Source organism: Ciconia boyciana, chromosome 2 (genome assembly GCF_034638445.1).
Source record: "Ciconia boyciana chromosome 2, ASM3463844v1, whole genome shotgun sequence".
NCBI lineage: Eukaryota > Metazoa > Chordata > Aves > Ciconiiformes > Ciconiidae > Ciconia > Ciconia boyciana.
Genome location: NC_132935.1, coordinates 127,452,366 through 127,464,454, shown reverse-complemented (window position 1 = coordinate 127,464,454; position 12,089 = coordinate 127,452,366).

Sequence of the window (12,089 nt, the reverse complement as noted above, 5' to 3'; positions counted from 1 at the left end):
TGTCAATAATGTGATTTTCTAAAATGTGGAATGATGTGAAAGTGGCACTACTGAAACTCTTGTAACTGAACTAGGTGCAACAGCAGAAATTATACATGTGCATACAAAAGTAGGAAATAACCATCCTTTTGGTTAATTAGAATTTAATTACTGTATCACTTCATTAAAGACTTTTTAAATGGTTTAATTTTCTTTTTATTGTAACTTCAGGGCATCTGAAAGGTATTACCATTTAGTGATTTGCATTCCTCGGCCTTCCCAAAGAAACTACTGCAGAACTTACTTATTGGCACAAAAGGCCATAAGGCTGCTGGACTTCACACACTTTACATTACACATAAAGAGGTAATTGCAGCTAGCAGTGTGATTTCAGCTGCTGCAGTCTAATAGCTAAGGTTCAGGCAACTGGCTGTGCCTGGAAAGTACAACCTAGCCCTGGAAATGCTTTGGGTAGGAGCAGGGAATGGCACTGGATGGTTCTGTCCAACCAGTCAGCGCTGCCCATGACCCACCACGCAGCAGAGCTTCCTCCCCAGCCCCAGCAGCCACCCAGGGGCCCCAGGAATCAGGGCTTGCTTCTTCTGCACTAGTTTTAGCATTGGCAAAGCTGCCAGAGGAGTCATTCATCAATAGCCTTTATCCTCCCTGGAGAAATAAGGCAGCATTACACTTTGCTGCTATGTAGTGCTGTAATAAGCAAGAGAGGAAGAGAATTACTCTACTTTGTCCTCATGTATAGATATAGATATAACATTCAAAGGTAATATACAGGTGGGATTCAAATATTGATTAGTTCATTTCTTGTTGATAATAGCTTTTAGTCTGAAATGTACATTTGTAGACCTCCTTTAAAATAAACATCTATTATGTCCACTTTTAGAAGTCCTTTGACGCAAGTAGCATCAGCTACGTTCAGTCACATTTAATGTGTTCTTGGAGTGTCCACAGAGGACACCACCATACCACTAAATGCCAAGTTTACAACACAAAACCTGAATGATCTAGGTAGTTTTTCTGTGACAGTAAGTCCAAAGGGAAGATCCTGGCTGAAGGCAATTGTCACTGCTTCTCCTCACAGTGTTAGAGATCCCTTTGGCTAGAAAAGAGCCAAACAAATCTTTGGGGGTCCAGATAATCTAAAATCTTGTCTCCCACATCCAAGTGGCCAGGTTAAGAGAGAGGTCTATAGACTGTTGGAGGAAATCATTGCTCACCTCTCTCCTGTCCTTGGTCTGTAGGTGCTGCAGTCTCATGTGATATGTTCTTTACCATGATATGTCAGACAGCAAACATCAAGGTTATGTGTAAGTTTCAGCCATACATGGATAGTCTTTTCAGGGCCAAGATACGAAAATTGTTCTGTTTTAGAATAATAGGAGTATAGATTGCTTAGAGGGCAGTAACAAAGAAATTGTGAGACAAGGTGGAAAAAGAAATTTGAATTGCAGCCCCAAATGGCACAAAGGAACTGAAGAAAGTCTGTGAAGACTCCTTACATTACTGTGTTATGTGGAAGCTTGAGAAGATGCCGAGCATATGTACTGCTCTGGCAGATCTTGGTGGCAAAACTGTCTGATTTCAGTGCACGAAGTGAATACTTAGAACATCCTAAACAATCACTTTGATGAAGATTCAGATGTAATGAAAATATAGAAGTGAGTAAGTGCTCCACATCCAGAAGATTTGCAAAACTGGACTGCTTGTTCACATTAAGTGAGAGAAAATAATTTCACGCAAAATCTAGGGCCAGTGTTTCAGAAAAGAAAACATTTAAACAACATTCTAGAAAGCAAAACTAAAACGTGACTTTCTAACTAAAGCACTAACTAAAAGTAAAGCCTTAACTAAAGATTGTAACATGCACTTCTTCCATAACTGTTTTTTTGCCTATCACTCCAGTGACTATTGCAAAACAATTTTAACTTGTAAGTTTGGAAATTAATGTAATTTTTTTTCTTTCTTTATTTGTCTTTAAAAAAAAATACAAAAAACCCACAGGGTATTGAAAATCCCATAAGGGACCTGGATCTCATTGGCTTTAAAAGGTAATCAGTGCCTTTTGTGATCTGGGATGATCCAGTATAAGGACATTTGGACTGAACATCAGGCAAAAGCTTGCTAACAATGAAATGTAATACACTGTGGAATGGTCTCCCCAGGGAAATAGCAATGCTTGATGCCTAAAACTAGACTAGATAAAGTAACAGGAAATACACTGTTATGCACAACACTGCAATATAGTGTAGCCTAGAAGTGACTCACTTGTTATTACTTTTCTCTCCTGAAATCTATACTTCTGTGATATTGTTGTGGTTACAGGTAGCTTTACAGCTCTGTTGGTAATATCCATTAGGTAGTGGAACATCAATTACTATACAGAAAATGGATAGGGAAGTTTTGTCACATTTAAGATCAGAATGGAAGGCTTGTGGCAGAATGGAGTGGGGTGCAGATTTTCATCCAAATTCATTTCAGGAGCTAAGGAAGTTCTAAATAAACCACAGCCCATCACCATGTGCTAAAAGCCTCATTTGAAAAGGAAAAGGGGCTCCAATGCACATCAAGGCTCAGAAGAACACTAGGCAGAAAAAAGAGCCATGCACAAGCGTTAGAGGTATCAGAAGAAGTTTCCATCACTGACTATTTAGGTCTGAGTGCAGCAAAGTTCTCTACTGTTTCTCATGTATTTCTGTGCCTGAACAGTCCTGCTAGTCTTCTCTTCTGCTGAGAACAAAATATTTCTATCTTCTTTTACTGTTCTATAGAACTGAAACAATAACATCGGCAAAACTGTATATAATATAAAAGATGCAAAGAAATTTCTTGCTTTGAAAACTCAGTGAGAACGAAGTGATAAAAGACCATGAAAAGAAATAAACTTACAACACAGAATGGCTGGAAGTGTCAATTTGCTTTTAACTGAACAGTAAAAGGTGTTTCTTTGCAGGAACAAGAAAATTGAACTGGGACTAAAATAGTACCACTCAGTTTAAGCCTGTTGTTAATGGCTAGAAGGGTAGCTACAAAGAAACACTGGTGACAAAGGCACATTTGTTCTGTTGAGTGTTGCGGCTGTCTGTACGACAATGTGCTTTTCATATTAGTCCAAATAAATTGAAACCTATTTTCTAAGCAAATGGAAATTGGAAGTGAGAAAAAGAGAAACAGTATCTGATCTTTATGCCATTGAGCTTTAGGAAAAATTAATTTATCCTTTGTTGTAAATTCTTTTATCGTGAGAATCTTTATCAACTGCAACACTGTTTGCAGCAATGTCCTGAGGCAATAGCAGAAGAAATTCACTCAGTGCCACAGCAAATGCTCAGCTTCAGATTGTACAGGGGCGATCAATTCAAAGCACAAAAAATAACATTTAAACAAATAATAAAAAATGAACCAAACCAAAGTAACTATTTAATTAAAAGGCAGCCTCCTGAGAGATGAAGGGCCTAGAGGGGGAGGGAGAGCCCCACAGCAAATCTTCAGCAGAGAGACTAGTGTGAGGAAAAGCAGTTCAAGAGAAAAATTGCTTTCAGAGGAAAATGGATTTTTTTTACAGAATGTGTTGAACCAGATTTTAAAACCTAAAGATCAAATAAAATAAAATTGATGGTAAAGACTGATTTGGTAGGTAGCTGCAAAAGATCATTCAGCTCCGATTCTTTTTCTTGAAACAGTGATGCAGAATTGGCTACCAGTGCAATCAAATCTGCCTTCTCCCTACTGCAGATGTCCTTTTAAGAAAAGCATATTAATTTTTACAAATAGGGTTGGGGTTTTTTTTGCCATTGCCTTGAATGGACATAAAATAAAGCCCTAAATTTGCTTTCTCAGCAGGGAGACCAAGAGAAGGGCTACATAATGAATTAAATTCTTATCTCTGGAGGTGATTCCAGCAGATCAGCTATGCTCTGTGGAAAGAAATGTACATGCCTCTGATCTTTACCATCCTCAGTCACAATGGCATTGATGCAGCTTACTCAGTGCTTATACTGCTCATGGGTTGGGTAGCAATCTTTAGGCACCAAAGCTAGTTGATCCAGTGTTTTTCACAAGCACTAAATCCATTCCTACATCTACAAGTAAATAATGAAGAATCATAAGCCATGGACTTTTCAGGAGAGGAGACTCAACCAGGGTGATGTGACCATTCTGGATGAAGATCCCATTACAGTCAATTAGATACCACTCCTGCATGCAGTAGCATTTCATTTCAATAAGGTCTGGGAGAAATATACTTATCGCTTCAGACCAAATACCCCTGAAAATGGTATCCAACGTTAAAAAACAAACAAACAAACAAACACCACAAAAACTAAACTAAAAAAAAAAAAAAAGAAGAAACGAGCAATAAAGAGATCCCAGAAATTGTCATCTAGGAAAAGAATCTGGAAGAGTATTTTCTTTGAATACTCTTCAAATGTCTTTTTGAAAAAAAATTTTGAACTTTAGTACGTCCTGTCTTTCTTCACCTTGTGAGGGTCTTAAGAAGCAAAGAGTTGTCCACTTATTAAGGTCTGACATACTGTAAAGCTAAGTTCATTTTAATTGATTAGCAAGTAATGGAGTATTCAAAAGACTGATACATGCTGGGGAAGACCCCAGTACTAGTGATGGTTACTGGAGGTCATATACTCCGAAAAGTACATGAATGAAGAAAAAGAATGCAAAGCTTATATGGAAAGGTAGTAAGTTTTAAGAAAGCAGATGAACTGTTGGGAAAAAAAAACCACAACGAAAACCGCCACCATATTCTTGGACTTACAAGCTTACAACTTCTTTGAGTCTGAAGCAGCAGACATTGCACATGGCCTCTCTTTATTGCCTTTTCCAAGAAAATGTACTGTGTTCCTACAGTTTAAGTTTCCTGATATAGCCGCACATCTGTGTTTCAGTAAAACTTTGCTAGCAAAAATGACATTGCTTGTTTTCCTCAAGAGGCTAAATTCAGTGAAATACACATTAGCTCTATTGATTCCTGTGCCTTTTTCCAGCCACTTTGTGGATAAAACCTGTATATTTCACCAAAACATTGCAAGGTACACATTCCAAGGTTGAGAAATCCCATACTGAGAAGGCCGCATACAAGTGACTTGTGTTGCCTGCAAGCAGTGAGGGGTAGAAACAGCAGTCTTCAGCCTGTTATATCTTGGCAAAAATGGGATGGAGTTTCACAGGTCGCAGAAATGGAACCTCCTTCAGTTTTTGCTTCTGCTGAATTTCAAAGATTTCCTGTGACTGAGATGTTTGAATTTATTTGATTTCATTTTTGTCAGTTTCATGAATCTTTAATGATGGAACTATTAGACAATGTAAATGTGAGTTTCATTACAGCTGTTCTGGCTCACCCCTCAAATACACACTTCAGGTTCAAAGGGAACTCTTGGCTGCTTAGTCCTTTTGAAAATGAGTGTATTTATTCAAGAGGCTCACTTCTGGCCTTTGCTTTTCTAGAAAAAGCATTCAGCCACATATGTGCATACCTTCACTTTCTCACCTCAAGGCCAATCCTGAAATCCTTTTCCATTTTCATTGTGCTGGTTTTGGCTGGAGTAGGGTTAATCATGTTCATAGCAGCTAGTATGGGGCTATGCTTTGGATTTGTGCTGGAAACACTGTTGATAACACAAGGATGTTTTGGTTACTGCTGAGCAGTGCTTACACAGAGTCAAGGCCTTTTCTGCTCCTCACCCCACCCCACCAGAGGGTAGGCTGGGGGGGCACAAGAAGTTGGGAGGGGACACGGCTGGGACAGCTGACCCCAACTGACCAAAGGGATATCCCATACCATATGGCGTCATGCTCAGCATATACAGCTGGGGGAAGAAGAAGGAAAGGGGGGACATTCAGAGTGATGGTGTTTTGTCTTCCCAAGTAACTGTTGCACATGATGGAGCCCTGCTTTCCTGGAGATGGCTGAGCACCTGCCTGCCAATGGGAAGTAGTGAATGAATTCCTTGTTTTGCTTTGCTTGTGTGTGCAGCTTTTGCTTTACCTATTAAACTGTCTTTATCTCAAGCTAAGAGTTTTCTCACATTTACTCTTCTGATTCTCTCCCCCATCCCACTGGGGGGCAGTGAGCGAGCAGCTGTGTGGTGCTTAGCTGCTGGCTGGGGTTAAACCATGACAGTCCTTCTGGCAGGAAATTTTCTTTTCAAAGGAAATAAAGGTAGAGTAAGGATTTCAGGGATGGCTGCCATTGTCTATATTCATTTCACTGAATATCTTTAGTTTTAGGGGTATAATTTTTGTTCTTTCCCTGGCCAATCTCTCTTCAATCCAAACACACATTGCTCACTAGTTTAATGTTCCAGTCTTCTAAAGAACTCCATTTTTAGGACAGTTTAAGATACACATTATTACAGTGTTTGATAGCCTGGGGCATAGTGTATTTTGCAGAAGAGAAAAAATTATGTGTTTTTTGCTGACAGAACAAAAGTAGAGGACTTGAATTTACAGCAGCTTGTGCCCACAGGCAAAGTGTACGGTTGTCTTCAGTCCATTCTTTGGAGCTACAAAGAATCAATCATTTTTTCCTGTGCTGCTATTGGGCTTAGATGTCTCCACAACACTGTTAACTAATTCTTGAGCCACACTTCAGCAGTTTTATTTCCTGTGAAACAGATGAATAATAGCTGTAATTATGTGGTACTGAGTAATCTGAGAGTAAGTTTCTTCTCTGGCCCACAGTACATGAATCTTAATTTGGATTGTAGATTTGTAATAGTTTCCTGGTTCAAGTGAATTGATTTCAAGGTTTTGGAAGCTAACGGTCTTGTTTAGAAGCACCAGTCAGTACTTCTACTGAAGGGGTGGACTATCTTGTTGATTTTCAGCAACAAGAAGCCTTACCCTTCTTCATGAGTAATGGTCTTACTACTACTTTTTATATTAACATCTAGTAGCAATAGAATAAAGCACTTCATATTTTTTGTTTGGTCTATGTTTTGTTGATCTGTATGCCCTTGGCAAAATAATGTCAGTCCCATTTTCCTCACAGGGAAACAGGTAAAGACAGTTAATGAGCTGCCAAGCACAATACACTTGGTAAAAAACAAAGCCAGGAAAAGAACCATGAGACTTTCCACATCTGCTTAATTTATTACAATTTTCCCCTAAAAGACTTTTTTTTCCTAGTGTTAATAAGATTTCTGGTAAATTCTAATTACAGACTAAAAGATTAAGTTTAAGTGTCATCTATATTTTTTAAAAAAAGGCAGGAAGAAGTCACATGAATCCCATTCTGTTGTCTCTTACGGTATCTGAATTAGCACTGCAAGTTTTCTTTACTGACAAAAAGAAAAGAATCTTAGTTAAAGGTATCACTGTGTTCAAACCACATTTGAAAAAAAATATTACTTGAATCTCACAAATCTAGTACAATGACAATAACCAAAAGCTTTTAAAAACCAGATTTTATTGCACTAGCTATTTTTGATCTTGCCTCAGAACAGAACACATCTGTCACTAGATAACAGGAAAATACTGTGCTGAGATACAGTCCAACAAGTGAACACACCATTTTGTTACATTTAACTCTACTCTGACTACTCTCCAGATTTATGTCCCAATTACCAGAGCTGCAAATGAGAACATAGAAGCATTTTATGACCAATTCAGGGAGTGATTGACAAAAGCATAGGAATGGTATAGGCATAGTTACAAGTGACCTCAGTATAAATTTTGGCACTTGATGTATTATTAAAAGCTGTTCCACCAATATATCTTGATTTTATATAAGGTCAGGGTCTTTTGGTGCTTTCTAATTACAATGGATTGAGCTTGATGAGTAATCCATTTAACTTTAAGACTTCTCATTCAAAACACAATCTGAACCTAATAACCTCCATTTAGTCCAGAAGTTCTGTCCTAACTTTCCTGTCCTTAGTGTTTTCAGCTGTTTATATTCATCTTAGAGTCATCTGTACGCACTAAGGGACGCATAATCAATTAATTGATCTAGCCTTTTGAATTTGGGACTTACATCATAGTTAAGCTCTTGTGGTGCACGCTATCCAGCTTGATTATGAGCTAAAGATGAAATGGAATATGAGTGATTTGAACATGGAGGAATGTGCTCCTACAGCAAATGTGTCCCTTCAGATAAGTGCATGTGACATGTAATAACCTGTTCAAATATCTCAGGATCTTCATCTTTCTGTACTTTTCCATTTCATTTTGCATTGTGCTGATCTGGTGACACTGCCCAGTGGCGTATCTGAATAAGGACTGAACAGAACTTAAAGGCACACTTTTTGAATTACATAGCCAAGAGTGAAAGATCTGGAGTGGAAATGTTCATTGATGAGCAGAAGAGTTAGACATGTGCTGACATGTCATCTTGCTGCTTTTTCAATGTCTCACCTTCTTCAGACCCTAATTACAAGAACCATTATTTACTTCTCTTATTCTAAGATTACCTTTATCTGAATTTGATTGTATACATATATATACACAAGACAAAAAGAGGAAAAACTTAGTATTATTCATGATTGGATGACCCTGCGAGCAAGGTTTATTAATTTTTATTAAATGTATTCTGTCAACTAGCATGTCTGAAGATGTCTAATTATGATGCTGAATTAGCAGTCAAGTGGCATTGTTTGTTCTTTGAAATTATGGGGTCCACTTTTATTTAAATGATTAATGATGCATATTAATCAAGAACTGAGTTTCTGCAGCAAAATACCAGCTTGGAAAATAAAACCAGAAATTAAATTAGCTCTTTCAAGATGTGACTGAATTCTATTTTTTTTTTCCAAATCATGCACTTTACTGTTTCAGATAAATGAAAAACAGCTTAATGTCTTTGGCTTTAGTTTGCAATGTGAAACCCTGAGGCTTCAAAACAAGCTCAGGCTCGAAATCTTATGGCAACTGGTTCCACAGGTTATATAAAAAAAATATGCCAAATACATGCATGAAGCAGATCAGAACATAACTAAATGCATAACTCTCTGTCTGTTTGCCTTTGCAGGAAAGGGTGAGGCAATGAGCATGTGCCATCTGCAAGAGCAGCAGCGTTCCCCTCTGCTGGAAAGAAACCCTCCCCACCTAGGTGGGCGAAAGATTCACTTCCTTGAAAGGCAATATGAATCCCAAATTTTTGCCTTCTCCCTTTTGCAGTCCTTTACTCAGTGTAAGATTTCCACCTGCAGCAGAGGACAGGAGCATACTCAGGTTGTTTGCAGGTATCAGAAGACATTGATGATATCCCAATTTCCAGGTTTTGTGGTATAAGCATTTAAATCCTCCCTGCACACACACTTATTTTGTCTCCATAGGTAGTTACCTGTCCCTGTTTGTAGCTAGCATTGACTGCCTGTAAATTAGAGTTACCCAGAGCAGTAGACTGTCAGAAACAGCAAAATAACCTTGCCTGACTATGCCAAAACCTTGGGTAGTCTCACTGGCTGCTGCTCCATCCAGGGCTGCTGGCACTGATGAAGGAACTGGAGTAGACCATCGTTACCGGAGCGGGTCAGGTACTACATCAAGGGTAGCTGCCATGCAACCCTCCTGTTCCTCTGGTAGCAGCAGTCCAAGCAGTAAATTTGGTTTTCTGGTGTTTTCCATGAGCTCTCTTTTCACCTTTACTCCTTAACAGTCTATGTTCAAGCCTGTGTTTGTATAACAAATTTTAATGTTGTCTGTACCTAGCTGGATCTGAAACCTCGATGATATTGATTTAGCTTATTTCATAGATTTCATTAGATCCTGGAATCAGTAGGCTGAACAATGAAATTCGCTTTCACACACTCAGTGATGGGTTCAGGAAACCCGAAGCCCAGCTGGAGCTGAGTCTGGTGAGGGACATGAAGGGCAAATAGAAGGGCTTCTACATGAACAGCAGAAGGAAGACAAGGGAAAAAGTGGGCCTGCCTTAATGTCTTCTTTGCCTCAGTCTTTACCAGTAAGACCGGCCTTCAGGAATCCCAGGCCCCTACCACCAAGGGGAAAGTCTGGAGCAAGGAAGACCTACCCTCGGTGGAGGACATCTTGGGCTAGACAATCTCCAGAGGTCCCTGCCAACCTCAACTGTTCTGTGGTTCTGTGATTCTGTAAAAGGTGAGAACAATTCAGTCTTCAGTGTTTGGAGAAGAGCTTAGAAACATAAAATGATAAAGCTACAAATGTCTCATAGATCAAAGCTTGTCAGTATTTACTGATTTCTTTTACCAGATCTCATGCCCACCATGTCTTACATCATTCTAGCCTAGTTCATTCAACTTTCCTGACAGTTATCACAAGATGTGAAGACTTTTGCCTCAGTCTTTTTTGGTCTTGAAAGATTTTAGGGATAATACAGTCAGCCTTGACCTGTATCAAGGATCAGTTGCTAGTAGTCTCTTCCTGCCTATGCAGGATAATAACTTGGAAAACAGCACAATATAACCCCTTTATAAACAGGAGTATCACAGTAGAGAGGAACAATTTCATATTCTTTGTTTATTTCACACTGTACTGAAGTTTTCAAAAGATGAAAAGGTCCATTCTCAAAGCTTGTGGCTATTTCCCTTCATAATTAAAGTTAAGAATGCAGACTTCTGACCCATAGCTTCCTTGCTTACAGGAGGCACCTGAATGACCCCATATGCAGCCACAAAATAAAGGATCCAAAAATAGAATAAAAGATAGGAATAAGTCCCCCTGTGAAATGAAACCTTTCCTCCAGATTCAAAAGGCAAGCTGCCTTGAGGCAGGTTCAGTCTGGTGACAGAGCTATCTTTCAGGATTTACTTGTGCTGATTCAGTATATGGCACTTGTCCCTCTGGTAGAATAAGAAATAAATTCTCTATCAAGCCTTTGGGACCTTGACTTTTCTAGAAATGGAAGCCTTTAAATGAGAAGTGCATTTTAGCTGTTTAGAGTAGTTAAAGAATTTACACCATTTACATCCTGGTGTCCTAGTCAAATTCCAATTTGGCTAATTAATTTCTGCCTCTAACAATCTCCAGTCCTACTGGTAAATTTATTTTCCACTTTCCAATCTTAATTATGATGTAATAACATCACTATATAATGTTAGCACAGTTGTTCGGTTTTAACACAGGAGGATTCAGCTTCAGAGCTGGAAATTAAAAGCCATTCTGTGCAGTAAATGTATCATCTTTGAATCGCTTTGGGCCCAAAATATACTCCACACTTGGGAGTTTCAATTGGTTTTCCACGAGGCATTACACAGGTCTCCATGTGCAAATGGTAGATGTACCTTTTCAGACATTTTGTCTATCCTTAAACATTTAAAGTTCCCCTTTTAATTTACATAACAGAAACAGACAGACAGACACACACACACACTTTACTCTCCCCTTTAAGTCTGCCTGAAACACCACTCTGCTGATTTCCCTGCTGATTGTTTTTCAGTTTACATTTTCAAAGTTGAGTATGTCTGATGACTCACTGTGAAAAATAAACAGAAAATAAGTCTTTTTTTTTTCTCCATAGTTTTTGAAGGGAAATAAAGATTTACTTTCTTAGGGATGGTCAAGATGTAGGTTTATTTCTTATTCAGCGAAGATAGTCTTTTCATGTTCACAAAGCAAAACATGAAAATGCATAAGAGATGAAGGCAACAGCATTCTCTTCCACCTTTTTAAAAAAATTGAGTTTATTCATTTTTACTGCATTTTCCACTCAGAACCAATTTTCTTCAAAGAAGGAGGTTTTCTGTGTCATTTTTATGTTAACTATTCTGATATATAATTTCTGATAAATAATTTCACTAAAAACCTATAGGTTTGATCATTTGACCTGCAATACTTAGCTTGTAAAATTGTCATTTGAAGCTTTATTTTTAGCTAGAAGCAGATATAAATGTTGACCAAAGAATGCCCACTCAAAATGGTGGATGCGGTTACAGAGGGATAGGATTGCTTTCCGTATCACAACACAAATCATTAAAAGTGAAGAATGTCAGCATGCCTCAGATTATCTTTGTATTAGTAAAATTCCTGGGTCAACTTTACTTCCTGCGCTGAGCATCTATCTGGGCGTGCAAATGTTGATACTGCCAAGCAGGTGACCACTTACAGAGTAGCTGGGTTCTCAGATGGCACAGCAGGGTGCTTTCCAGCTAAACCTGAGG